Below are 15,428 nucleotides of genomic sequence, written 5' to 3' on the forward strand. Positions count from 1 at the left end.
TGATATTAATAACATATCGATCTTATTCATTAGAAAACAGTAATATTAGCTCCTAATAATTAATATTAATATTAATAATCTGAAAACTTTATTAGCAATTATTTCTTAATATTAATATTAATATCGGTCATTCATATTCATGTTAATAATAAATGAGGAATAATTCATACTAATAGTATGTCCTAATACCTCAGTGGGTGTACACCCACGTGTTATATTGCTCCTAATGTCCAGGGAGGGAGAGAGCAAGATATTACGTTCAATATCGCAGTAGGTGTACACACAGCTGGTGATATTGATCCGAATATAATCTCCAGGGGTTGGAGTATGACGTTACTCCCAATATAGCACTGGGTGTGTATCCGTCCGGTGATTTTGCTCCTAATATTCACGGAAGAAGAGAATGCTATTACTCCCAACATCGCAGGAAGTGTACACCCCCGTGTGAGGTGGTCCTTAAAAATATTCCAAGACGAAGGGGGTGATATGACTACATATATGGCAGAAAGTGGACATCCCCAAGGATATTGTTCCCATGATCCTGGAGAGAATAGGATAATATTACTTTCAATATCACACAAGGTGGACATGCCCCCAATGATATTGTTTCCAATTGCAACGTGGGAGAGGAGGACATGACACCCGATATCCCAGGGAGTAGAAACACCCCTGTGATACTGTTCCTAATATTCAGGGAGGAAAAGGATGATATGACTCCCAATACAGACGGGTGTACAACTTCTGTACACCGGTCTGTGAAACAGTTCATAATCTCCAAAGGGGGAGATGATATTACTCACAATATGATAAACAGGCTGTGAGTCCACCGCGGATCCTAAGAGCCAGGGGGGCAAGAGGGACTAGCTCTTTCTTACTCCCTGCATCGCGGGGAGCGCCTCGCCCCGCTGCGATGGGGGTCCTAAGAGCCAGGGGGGCAAGAGGGGCTGGCTCTTTCTTACGCCCCGTATCGCGGGGGGCGCCTCGCCCCCCTGCGATGGGGGTCCTAAGAGCCAGGGGGGCAAGAGGGGCTGGCTCTTTCTTACTCCCCGCATCGCGGGGGGCGCCTTGCCCCCCTGTGATGGGGGTCTTAAGAGCCAGGGTGGCAAGAGGGGTTGATATTACTCCCCTTCTCCTATTATGTTTTCTGTACTGCCACACTTGGTTAACACCCTGGGACATTATTTTCCATATTCTAGGAAGGTGTCACTGTGTAAGTCCCTGCGGGTATACACCCTGTGATATTATTCATGATATTGTAGCGAAATGTGAATCCTGATGTCACAAGTCTCTACACACTCTGATATTGTTCGCAATACCCTAGCGGGACGTTAATAATAATGTCACAATGTGTGTACAGCTTGTGCTATTATTCTTAATCTCATAAGGAGAGGTTGATTTTATTGTCACACGGAATATTTTCCCTTTGGTATGATTCGGAATATCCTGGAGGGATGTCACTCCTTATGTCACAGGGTTTGTACACCTTGTCAAATTACTCGTATTACCCTTATAAGATGTCACTCCTCATATCACCGAGGGTGTACACTCTGTGGTATTATCGTCATATTCTAGGGAAATGTTCCTTTTAATGTCACAGATGTTGCACACCTTGTGAAATTTTTCGTTATAGTTTTGTGGGATGTGACTCCTAACGTCACACGGGGTGTACACACAGTGATATTACGTGTAATCTTCTATAGAAATGTTACTCGTAAATCACAGGTCCTGTACACACTTTAGTATTCTTTGTCATATTCTAGGAAAACGTGACTACTAATGTCACAGGGCGTGTAGACCCTGTCATAAAATTCGTAATATCCCAGTGGAGGTTCACTACTAATTTCACAATGCGTGTACACCCTTTGATACTGTTCGTATTATCCTAAAGAGATGTGACTACTGATGTCCCAATGCATGTACATTCTCTGATATTATTCGTTATATCCTCGGGGGATGTGACTTCTAATGTCACAGGGTGTGTACTCCCTGTGTTCTATTTCATAATATCCTAGGGCAATTGTACTGTTAATGACACAGGGGGTGTACACATTGTGATATTATTCATGATATTCTAGAAGGATTTTGCTCCTAATGTCACAGGGGTGTACACCCTGTGATAGTATTCATAATTTCCCAGGGGTCTATACTCCTAATGTCACAGAAGATAACACCCTGTGACATTATTCGTAATATTCTGGTGAGATGATTCTCCTAATATCACAGGGGGTGTACACCCTGTGATAGTATTCTTACTATTCTAGGGAGATGTCACTCTTAATGTCACAGGTGTGTTCCTTCTGTGATATTATTGCAAATATGCTAGCTGGATATTACTACTAATGTCACAATGCGTGTACACCTTGTGATATTATGAGTAATATTCTGGGGGGATGTTACCCCTAACATTACAGGGTGTACACCGTGTGATATTGCTCCCAATATTTTAAGGGGATGTTACTCCTAATGTCACAGGGGGTGTACAGCCTTCGATATTATTTGTAATCTTATAGAGAGATATTACTTTAATGATCACAGTGGGTGTACACACATGGGCTACACCCACTGGGATATTATTTGTAATATCTTAGGGAGATATAACTCCTAATATCACAGTGGGTGTACCCCATGTGTGTACACCCTGTGATATTATTTGTAATATCCATGGTAAACATTACTTCTAGTATCCCACAGAGGGTACACCCTGTGATATTTTTCATAATATCCTAGGGAGATATTGCTTCTAATAACACAGTGGGTGTACACCATGTGTGTACGCTCTGTGATGTGATAGCTTATATCCTAGGGAGATATTCCTTCTAATATCACAGTGAGTGTACACCCTGTGATATCATTCGTAATCTCCTAGAAAGATGTTGCTGCTAATATCACAGAGAGTGTGCCCCCAGTGACATCATTCAAAATATCCTAGGGAGATGTTACTCGTAATGTCACAGGGGTTGTACACCCTGTTATATTATTGTAATATTCTAGGGGGGTGTTACTTTTAAAGTCACAGTGGTGTACACCCTGTGATGTTATTCGTAATATCCTAGGAAGGGGTTACTCCTAATATCACATGGGTTATCCTAGGAAGAGGTTACTCCTAATATCACACTCCTAATATCACACCCTGTGATAGCATTCAGAATATCCAAAAGGGATGTTACTTTTAATGTCACATGTGGCGTACACCCTTTGATAATATTTGTAAGATCCTAGGGACATATGACTTCAAATATCACATTGGGTGTACACACATGGTGTACACATTGTGTGTGAACACCTCCTGTGATATTATCCATGATATCCTAGGAAAATGGGACTCCTAATATCACGCTTAGTGGACACCCTGTGATATTATTGGTAATATCCTAAAGAGATGTTACCACTAAGGTCACAATGTATGTACACCACCTGATATTATTCGTTATATCCTCGGGGGATGTTACTCCTAATGTCACATGGGGTGTACTCCCTGTGATATTATTCATAATATCCTAGGGGGATGTTACTTTCAATGTCACCGGGGGTCTATATCATGCGTATTCAACGCCTGTGTTACTATTCCTAATATCCTAGGGGCATGTTCCTCCTAATGTCTCAGGGGGTGAACACCATATGTGTACACCTGCTGTGATATTATTTGTAATATCCTAGGGGAATATTACTCCTGATGGCACAGGAGATGTACACCATGTGTGTCAACCGCCTGTGTCATTATTCGTAATATCCTAGGGGGATGTTTCCTTGAATGGCACAAAGTGTGCGCAAAAGGTCACAGAAGGTGTACACATTGTGATGTTATCTGCAATACCCTAGAAGGATGTTACTCCTAATATGTCACAGGGGTGTACACACTTTGATATTATTTGTAATCTCGTAGAGAGATATGACTTCAAATATCACAGTGGATGTTCACACATAGTGTATACCCTGTGATATTATCATAATATCCTAGGGAGATGCAACTCCTGATATCACAGTGCATGTACCCGGTGTGTGTACACCCTTGATATGAGTCGTGATATCCAGGGTAAATATGACTCCTCATATCACACAGTGTGCACACCCTGTGATATTTTTCTTAATATTTAAGGGAGATAGTGCTTCTAATATCACCGTGGGTGTACCCCATGTGTGTGTACTCTGTGACAGTATTTTTTATATCCTAGGGAGGTATTACTCGTAATGTCACAGTGGGTGTTCACCCTGTGATATCATTCTTATTTGACCTTGCTGCCTTTTTTAACCCACCCTACAAAAGGAATGGAACAGATAAGAAGATATTGAGATTAGACTGTGCTGCCGTGCGGCTGCCGCAGGACACTTTTAATATCCCCATTTCTCAGGCTGTAGATGAAGGGGTTCAGCATGGGAGTGACCACCGTGTACATCACTGAGGCCACTGCACCCTTCCTCAGGGAAGATGACACATCTGAACCGAGGTACCCTTCAATGCCTGTTCCATAAAATCAGTAAACAACTGACAGGTGAGACCCACAGGCAGAGAAGGTTTATACTTCCCACCTGATGATGAAAACTTCAGAATGGAGGAAACAATTTTATAGTAAGAGAAAAGGGTCCCTGAGATGGGAAGAAAACCAAATATGGCAGCAGGGAAATACAGGTTGATGTTCCTGGTGAAGGTGTCACAATATGCAAGATGGGGGAGTTGAGAAGGTTCCCAGAAGAAATTAGGAATTTCCACATCCTTGAAGCAGGTCATTTGTAAGGCAATCAAGTTGTGCAGCTGGGAGTCTAAAAGACTGAGAAAAAAAAAAAAAAAGGACAACGAATCTAGGAAGCCACAGAAACAGGGGTTCAAGATGGCTGAACGATATAGAGGGTGACAGATGGCTACAAACCGGTCATAGGTCATCACACTCAGGAGCATGTCTCTCTTCCATGCCTCCAAAAATGGCAAAGAGAGACATCTGAGTCAGGCAGCCTGCATAGGAGATGGCTCTGCTATGAGACTGGATGTCCACAATCATCTTGGGGACTGTGGTGGAGGTGAAACCGATGTCAGGCAAGGACAGGTTGGAGAGGAAGAAGTACATGGGGGTGTGGAGGTGGGAGTCAGGGCTGACGGCCAGGATGATGAGCAGGTTCCCGAGCACCGTGACCAGGCACATGGACAGGAACAGCCCAGCGACGACCGGCTGCAGTTCTGGATCCTCTGAGAGTTCGAGGAGGAGGAATATAGAGACATCTGTTAGACTCTGTGGGTCTGTATCATTTGGATACAACCCTCTTTTGCCTGGAGAAGAGGGTTGAAAAATCGGAAACAAGTAAACCAATACCCAGCATTGTGTCTGCATTTTGGATAGAAGCAATTCACAAGTAATGTTTTCAGATTTCAGAGCAATCCACACTCAGTAATATTTTGTAGTTCTGACAAACTCAATTGCCTTATAATGCTTTCAACATTGATTTCTGTGTTATTCACGTCTTGCTGTACACACCTGCCTTAGAGACACTAGCTTCAAGAATGTTCCAAGAACCAGATCATTACATATAACAAATTGGTAATTGCTAGAAAATACAGCCTATCTTTTCCGAAGGAAAAGATGTAATAAAACCATTGTCCTCACTTTAAGAAAAAGGTTATCCTAATTAAAGTAAATTAAGAACTCAAATATTTTATTTATTCTACTAGATTGATACAAATTCCCTTGATTTAGAACATTTGTAAACACTGTATAACAGCTGAGACCATGCCATCTGGAAATGAAATGAAAGTTGATAGTTCATAAGCAGAAAATAGTTCCACATGCCAGTTAGGTCCTAGTGATTTCATCATTCTGTTTTCGGACTTTTCTCCTTCGAGAGAGTAATTGCTTACTCAAATCGGTGGGTCTTGTTTTAAAATTCATGGAAGCTCTAACTCCTGTCCTTAGCTTTGGTGGACTTAAAGTTTTCATCAGAACGTTTGGCCGGACGCGGTGGCTCATGCCTGTAATCCCAGCACTTTGGGAGGCCAAGGAGGGCAGATCACAGGGTCAGGAGATCAAGACCATCCTGGCCAACATGGTGAAACCCCACCTCTACTAAAAATACAAAACCTTCGCCCGGTATGGTGGCGCGCGCCTGTAATCCCAGCTACTCGGGAGGCTGAGGCAGGAGAATGGCTTGAACCTGGGAGGCAGAGACTACAGTGAGCCAAAATCACACCACTGCACGCCAGCCTGGGCAACGAGAGCAAAACTCCGTCTCAAAAAACATAAACAAAAAGAATCAAGTAAGTCAAAGTCACGCTGATGACAGCCAATTTTGGTCAAGCAAGGAAGTGTCAATTCAATCATTAACATAGATTTTGACTTTTGCTGTCTCCTATGTGCCAAGCAAGATATAGGCTCTGGGGAATCAGAAACCAAAGAGACTCACTTGTTCCTCTCACGGTACTCAGTCCTTACTGGGAGAAGGGCAAAACAAAATGTCCTGTCTGGAATGCAGGGAAACCAGAACTTCAGGTCAGGGGATATTTCCGTTGAATTGTGTGGAGTTGAAGCTGAAAATCTTAAGGAATGTATCTAAAATTCACTTTTCCTTTACTTTATGCATCCATCACGTAGAGATCACGCAGCGGGCACCCATGATCGGCTTAATCATCACTCACTTCCATCGGATCAACTGGAAATCAAGTCAGATGAGAGTGCTGAGTCTCAGAGGATGGACATCTCACCCCTTGCTATACAGAGAAGTAGAAAGGGTGGTATTCAAAATTCATGGCCAGACTCGAAGTCCCGGGTACTATACTTCCTGGTCTTCCGACTCTCAAAAAGTTGTGGGTTTTTTTGTTTTGGTTTTGGTTTTTGTTGTTTTGAGACGGAGTCTCGTTCTGTTGCCCAGGCTGGGGTGCAGTGGAGTGATCTTGGCTCACTGCAACCTCTGCATCCCAGGTTCAAGCTATTCTCCTGCCTCAGCCTGCCAAGTAGCTGAGATGAGAGACGCCCGCCACTACGCCCGGCTCATTTTTTCTATTTTGAGTAGACACGTGGTTTCACCATGTTGGCCAGGCTGGTCTCGAAATCCTGACCTTGTGATTCGCGTGCCTCAGCCTCCCAAAGGGCTGGGATTACACGAGTGAGCCACCGCGCCCAGCTTCCAAAAGTTTTAAGCAGAGCTCAGAGGTCTTAACCACAGGCACATCGGCGGAGCATTTTTGAAACGCTTTCCAGGTTCCTCAATAGGACTGGAAGCCAAACTCCGAATTGATGACTCCTTTGAGGAAGTCGAGAGCTGTAAGGAAAGCCAGGAACAGGGGCAAGGGAGAGATGCATCCCGAATGATCCTGTGCCAATTCTTTCTGGAATCCTCGATGTGATCTCAGCTGTCCTTTCTATACATGACACAGTGATTGTAGCACCCACTTGTCTAGCTGTGGTCTACAAGGAACCCCCAAAGGGAAGGGCACAGTGAGCAGGGGCATCCGCCTGAGTGGCAAGTATTTGAGAGGGCAGGTTGGTTGCAGGGAGAGGACTGGCCAAATGCCATATGTCTGGACTTAGACTGCCTGGTTCAAATTGGACTTCACCCTTTCGACTTCATAATCTAGTACGAGTTCAATGAAAAGGCGTTGCTCCTTTTCTAGTCTGTAAAATCATCCTGAAATGTGCACTAATAACGTGGAGACTATGCAGATGAAATGAAACAAGCTGCATAGAGCACAGAGCTCAGAGCCTGGCCTTTAGGAAGCCCTCAGTAAGGGTTCATGATGCCATGGTGACTGTCGTCATCTTCTTTGTCCTTATCATCACCTTCATAATCTTTTTGTTGTTCTTAGGGAATAGTTTAGAGGGACTGATTCTCTGCTATCATGGGTGAGATGTCTATGAAAAGGACAACCAGTTGGGGAGGAAAGCAAAATTTTGAATAAGATTTCTGAGACCCCCAGCACAACCAAGAACAGAAACTGCACAGTCTGCTGAGCGGACAGTTTGCACATTGGTCTCCTCCCATCTGCCCACCGCACTCTCCTGTTTGTCCTGAGGAGGAGGAAACCAAACAAGGCTCCCAGCCATCTCTCAGCACTCACTTGAAGGGGTGGCCTGCCCCTCCACACCTGTGGGTATTTCTAGTTGGGTGGGATGAGAGACTGAGGAAAGAAATAAGACACAGAGACAAAGTATAGAGAAACAACAGTGAGCCCAGGGGACCGGCGGTCAGCATGCCAAGGATCTGCACCGGCACCGGCCTCTGAGTTCCCTCAGGTTTTATTGATTATTATTTTTATTATTTTAGCAAAAAGGAATGTAGTAGGAGGGCAGGGTGATAATAAGGAGAAGGTCAGCAACGAACATGTGAGCAATAGAATCTATGTCATAATGAAGTTCACGGGAAGGTACTATGACTGGACGTGTACGTAAGCCAGATTTATGTTTATCTTCACCCAAACATCTCAGTGGAGTAAAGAATAACAAGGCAGCATTGCTGCAAACATGTCTCACCTCCCACCATAGCGCGGTTTTTCCCCCATCTCAGAATTGAACAAATGTACAATCGGGTTTTATACCGAGACGTTCAGTTCCCAGGGGCAGGCAGGAGACAGTGGCCTTCCTCTCTCTCAACGGCAAGAGGCTTTCCTCTTTGACTAATCCACCTCAGCACAGACCCTTTATGGGGGTTGGGTGGGGGCACTGTCAGGTCTTTCTCCTCCCACAAGGCCACATTTCAGACTATCACATGGGGAGAAACCTTGGACAATATGACGCTTTCAAGGGCAGGGCTCCCTGCGGCTTTCCACAGTGTATTGTGCCACTGGTTTATTGAGACTGGAGAATGGCGATGACTTTTACCAAGTATACTGCTTGGAAACATCTTGTTAACAAGGCATGTCCTGCACAGCCCTAGATCCCTTAGACCTTGATTTCATACAACACATGTTTTTTTGAGCTTCAGGTTGGGTCAAAGTGGCTGGGGCAAAGCTACACCTCAACAATATCTCAGCAAAGCAATTGTTGAAAGTACAGGTCTTTTTCAAAATGGAGTCTCTTATGTCTTTCCTTTCTACATAGACACAGTAACAGTCTGATGTCTCTTTCTTTTGCCTACACTCACTGAACTGTCCTTCCCCTATGATGAGCCATGACCACGGAGAGCAGGTCCACTGTCCTCCCTGCGTGGTGCACGATGGATGCTCAGACTCCATCCTCAAGGCTGGCAAGAAGACAGGGTGAGACATGAGACTCCTGATACAGGTGACGGCTGTGGAGCCCACAGGACGGCAACCTCACACTGCAGGGCTGGAGGCACAGACTGAGTATTTACTGTTCTGTGGCCTGGGGGGCTCAAGGCACAGAGCTCCTCATTAGCCAATGTCACCCAAGTTCCCCAACCTCTAAGGATTTCCTCATCATCATGCAAGAAGAAGAAGAGAAAAGTGAGTGTCCATAGAAGCTTTGGGGCTCTTCCTCTAATCAGGAGAAAGCTGGTGTGTATTCTTCATTTCTTTCTTTTCTTTTTAAAGATCCAACTGCTTTAATTTTCATCTTTTATTATGGGAAAATATACCACATATAAATGTTAAAAATTATAAATATATATTAGTTCATATAGAATGGCCAGTACAAACATTTACAGTTTCCACTCTTTTTCAGTTTACAGTTTAATGACATTAAGTACGTTCACATTGTTTAGCAACCATCACCGCCATCATCTCCGGAACAGTTTTATCTTTCAAAATGGAAATTGCAACCATTCACCAAGCTCTCCACTCCTCTCTCTCGCCCACCCCTGCGGGCCACCTTTCTAGTTTGCAACTCTAGGAGTCTAACTACTCTAGACACTTGATAGATAATTGGAATCATACCGTGTTTATTATTATTTTTTTTTTTTGGAGACAGAGTCTTTCTCTGTCACCCAGGCTGGAGTGCAGTGGCATGATCTCGGCTCACTGCAACCTCCACATCAGGGGTTCAAGCGATTCTTGTGTCTCAGTCTCCCGAGTAGCTGGGATTACAGGCGTGTGCTATCACGCCCAGCTAATTTTTGTACTTTTAATAGAGACGAGCTTTCACCATATTGGCCAGGCTGGTCTCGAACTCCTGAGCTTAAGTGATCCGCCTGCCTCAGCCTCCCAAAATGCTGGGGTTACAGGTGCGAGCCACTGAGCCTGGGCATGTTTATCCTTTTGGGATTTATTTATTTCACTGACGATAATGTCTTCAAGGTTCACGCAAGTTGCAGCCTGCGTCAGAAGTGCCTGTTTGTTTTTGTTGTTTTTTTTCTTGGTTTGGTTTTATTTTGTTTTGTTTTCTGTTTTCATGGAGTCTCACTCTGTTGCACAGGCTGTAGTGCAGTGGCACAATCTGGGCTTACTGCAACCTCCGCCTGCCAGGTTCAAGCGATTCTTGTGCCTCAGCCACCTGAGTAGCTGAGATTACAGGTGCATGCCACCACACCAGCTAATTTTTATATTTTTAGGAAAGATGGGGTTTGCCATGTTGCCCAAGCTGGTCTTGAACTCCTGAGCTTAGGTGATTCACCCCCCTCAACTTCCCAAAGTGTTAGGATTACAGGCGTGAGCCACTGTGCCCAGCCCAAGGATGTGTATATTTTCTATAGACTTTTGATGATAATACTTTGACAGCAAATATATTGTGACTATATATATACACATATATATACATATAATATACATATATATACACACATATATATATACACATATATATATACACATATATATATACACATATATATATACACATATATATATACACATATATATATACACATATATATATACACATATATATATACACACATATATATATACACATATATATATACACACACATATATATATATATAGAGAGAGAGAGTGTGAGAGAGAGAGCGTGAAAGAGAGAGAGTCTCCCTTTTTCACCCAGACTGGAGTGCAGTGGCACAATCATAGCGTGCTGTGGCCTTGAATTTCTGGGCTCAAACAATCCTCTCACCTCAGCTTCCTGAGTAGCTGGGACTACAAGCATGTACTACCATGCCCGGCTAACTTTTTATTATATTTTTTTGTAGAGATGAGGTCTGACTTTTTTGCCCGGGCTGGTCTTAAACTCCTGGCTGAAAGTGATCCTCCTGCCTTGGCCTCCCCAACTGCTGGGATTACAGGTGTGAGCCATTGCACCTGGTGTGAAGCTGGGATTGCAGGTGTGAGACATGGCATCTGGTGTGAATATCTCCTGGTAAATACCTTGTACTTTCATTAAGATGTCTTTCAACCTCGTGAAATTATCTGAAAAACAGGGATGAAACACTGTTCTGTTCCATCTTCCCTGCAGGCACTTGGGCCCCATCCTGCTCTCTTGCCCCCCTGTTCTAGTGAATGGCCAGATAGGAACTATTGCATGGCAGGTTTATGGGCCATGTGGTCTCTGTTGCAAATATAACAGCTCTGCTGTTGTAGTGCAAAAGCAACCACAGACCATATGGAAATCATCTTTCCTGCATGGCCTCTATAATCTTTCAGAAATACATGTTGGGTCACACTACTGCCTGATTTAAAACACATAGATGACCTCTTCCCTCTCCTAAGCTATTAGGTTGGTGCAAAAGTAATCGCTGTTTCCATTAAAAGTAATGGCAGAAATTGGCTGGGCATGGTGGCTCACACCTGTAATTCCAGCAGTTTGGGAGACCGAGGCAGGTGGATCCCTTGAGGTCAGCAGTTTGAGATCAGCCTGGGAAACATGGTGAAACCCCATCTCTACTAAAAATACAAAAATTAAAATTAGCTGGGGGTGGTGGCATGTGCCTGTAGTCCCAGATACTGGGGAGGATGAGGCAGGAAAATGGCTTGAACCTGGGAGGTGGAGGTTGCAGTGATCCAAAATCACACCACTGCACTCCAACCTGGGTGACCGAGACAGACTCTGATAAAAAAAAAAAAGTAATGGCGGAAATCACAATTACTTTTGCACCAACCTAATAAAAGTCAAGTCCTGACCACAGCCTAGGAAGCCGGCTATGATCTGGCCCTTGTCACCCTCCCCAAGTTCAACTCCTGAGACCTTCCGTTTCCTCTCTGCTCCCTGCTCCTGCCTCCCATTCCTCACTCGTGTTGCATCAGATGCCTGCGCACCCTGGTGTTTCTGCATGTGCTCTTCTGTTAGCCTGGAAAGTTCTTTCCTCCCTCTACCTCCAGCACTACTAGATACCTCCCCCTGCCTTAGCCTAGCCAGGTCCCCTGTCATTTAGTCTCAGAGTATCTTGAATGTCTTCTTCACAGCCCAACTTACAGGCTCACTCACTCGCTGAGTGGGTGCCATCCTTTCTCTCCACCTAGAATGCAAGCTCCCTGAGGGCAGGGGCTGGAACGGTCTTGTTCTTTGCCAAGTCCCCAGTGCCATCTCTGGCAAAGAGTGAGCATTATGAAAATATTTGCTGAGTGCATAAAAGGAGGGAATCATGGATTTAAGCCATCGGCTTGGAGCCCTGGGGATGGGGCTCCATAAAACCAGTTCCCATTTTTTCTCTCTCCTCTTCTCCTGGGAGATGGGTGTCTGGGTTCTCCTGCCAGGAGAGCTTCTCTCTCATAAGACTCCAGGTGCCTCTTGGCCTAGGCCTGCCTCCTGCTAAGTGAGCACTCTTTAGGGCAAGTCTGCATCGACTCTGCTGAGATCCAGCCACCAGAGATGGATAACATGGGCAACGCTTGGCAAGTCCCTGGGAACGAGGCTTCTGAGTCATCTGGACCGACTAGTTTGAAGTTACAAACTCGCCAGATGTTGGTCAGCTGGAATCTTAGTGGTGAGCTGGTCCAACCCCTCTTGTTGTAGTCAAGTCACTTGTGCAAAGCCACTACTTGGCTGGGACCCCAAGCTCAGGCCAGGGCTCTCTCCATGGTCCCAGGCTTTACACTAAGGGAATGTCAACTGTTCTCTAGAATCACTTGGACTACTTTATACTTTTTTGCCTCCTTTTCCTATTCTGTATTCTGGAAAAACAGAGTTTTCCTTGCGATTGAACAGAATCTTCACACTGTGTTATTGCCGGCATTGTTTTAAATTTAGCCTTGGTTCATCCCCAGCTGGAGTGAATGACTTTAATTTGATCAGCTGTTGTACGTGCTTGGGAGCCTCTGAAGGGGGTCCTATGGCCTTTAAGGCTCCTTTCCACTCTTAGATCCTGACTTGGGGCAAACACACACTCCAGCTCGTTCATGTCCAGATAAGACACCCAGAGGCCATGGCGAGGGTTCCCTCTGTCGGGGCCCTGTTGCTGTTGAGAGGATCAAGGCAGCAGTCAGGGCCCGAGGGTTGTCCAGAAGAAAGCACAAAGCATACCGAGCGCTGGTCTGAAAGCAATTAGGGGTGTGACAGAAACCTTCTGTCATGGAACCAGAGATTGGAGACTGTGGGAACACATCCAAATCTACATCTCCGTGACAAGGTGGTGCTGATTTCCAGTGGCCCTCCCTGGTGGGGGAATCACGTAGCTCTGACTCTGGAGCGTGTTTTTGTGTTTCTCTTTCAGTATGAGCTTGTCTGTGGCCCTGGAGTTCCTCCCTTATGAAACAATGATGCCTCCCAACACAGGACGTCCCAGGCTGCAAGCCTGTCCCTTCTGCCCAGCTTCCTTACCCCTTACCACAAAAGGTGCCCCAAAAGCCCACAGCAGGGCCTGCCAGAGGCTGATGACATATCTGTCACTGTCCCAAGGAGCAGGGGCAGCGACGGAAATTAGGCCACAAAAGGCATGCCTGCAGGCACATATGAGGTAAACACCCAAAGCCAGATGTCAATGAAACAGTAATTCGGTGGAATAGGAGAGGTCATATTCTCATGCAAGACTGTCTAAATACATAAGTCTCCTTGGGCACAATCTGCCAAGGGAAAATGGTTCATGCCGAGCCAGCTATTACACTGCCTTGCTAAGAACTTCCAACACACACTTACACACACGCAGATACACACGCACATATGTATGCATGCACACACATGCATGCAAACACACATGCACCCACACACACATGCAAGCACACATACAGATACACACATACTCACAAACACACATACAGATACACATACATACAGGCACACACATGCACACACAGAGATACTTGCACACACAGATACATGCACACAAACACACGAAGGCACACACACATGCACATGCATACAGACACATGCACACACAGGCACACAAATACATGCACACACAGATACACATATGCACAGAGATACACATGCATGCACACACATGCAAACACACATGCACATGCACAGACACATACGCACACATATGCACACACATGCACACACACGCACAGACGCACAGAGATACACATGTATGCACATACAGGCACACACATGCAAACATGCACACACAGATACGCATGTACACACATGTACACACAAACACACATGCACATACACATGCACACACAAAAGCACACGTGCACACACATGCACACACACATACAGATGCACACACATGCACACAGAGACACATGCACACAGATACAGACACACATGCACACACAGACGCACACACATGCACACATCCACACGCTCACACATATGCACACACATGCACATGCACACACGCATTCACATGCTTACAGACGCACATGCACACTTGCACACATGCACACACGTGCGCACACACGCACACACATATGCACACATACACACACACCACTCCTTTTCCATTTCTCTAATTTCCAATTTTTTTCTATGAGTTTCCTCAGACTCATAATCTTGATTCTAGAATGAATTCAGGGAATAAGTCTGTATTATTGAAATGACAGTAAATTCAAACATGCCTAAGAAGCTTTTTCAATGTTGGGGAAACCATCTCACAGATCATTCAGATGACCCCAGGAGACACTTCACCAGGAACACTTGTTCATCTCCCTCTCCCTTCTGCCAACCTCTGTGCTTTAATATCAGGGGACAAATCTCTCGATTTTGGTTTCTCATCTCTTTGTCCCCATGTACACTGGACTGCACTACTGTGTCAAAGCTACTTGCAGCCTGACCTGGGAAATGCACTTTTGGATTCACTCGATTTGCCACCTATTTGGGTGGTTTGGGCTGGAAACTGCCCTGCTCACACTCTTGGCTCCCAGCTGCTCCTGCTTTTGGGGTGCCTAGAGACCCCCGCTCATCCCATGGGTCACATCCCCACAGTGGGGCCGGGGATGCGACTGAGAGTTGTCTGGGCACCTCTCTCCAGCAGCATTGAGGATGGAGCTCAGCACTGTGTGACGTTGGCTGCTGGCTACTGCCTGTTTAGGTCGAAATGGCCCAGCCTGATGTCCACATGCACCTCTGTGGCACACTGGCCTGCAGACCCCCGAGCATGCGCTGCATGCTTCTCACCTCTAGAGTGGCCACGCAGACAGCGATACAGACACACCAGGAAAACCCACAGGCAAGCCCAGAGTCACCCGTTCTACTAGGGCTTTGTGAGCCTCTGTGATT

The 15,428-nt window shown here is 45.3% G+C and overlaps 1 pseudogene; it reads right to left on the bottom strand.

Annotated features, from left to right (window-relative positions):
- Positions 1–4,292: 4,292 nt before the first annotated feature.
- On the bottom strand, positions 4,293–5,414 carry LOC134809484 (olfactory receptor 7E24-like; annotated as a pseudogene).
- Positions 5,415–15,428: the final 10,014 nt, after the last annotated feature.

The sequence above is a fragment of the Pan troglodytes genome, chromosome 2 (genome assembly GCF_028858775.2).
Source record: "Pan troglodytes isolate AG18354 chromosome 2, NHGRI_mPanTro3-v2.0_pri, whole genome shotgun sequence".
In the NCBI taxonomy this organism is placed as follows: domain Eukaryota; kingdom Metazoa; phylum Chordata; class Mammalia; order Primates; family Hominidae; genus Pan; species Pan troglodytes.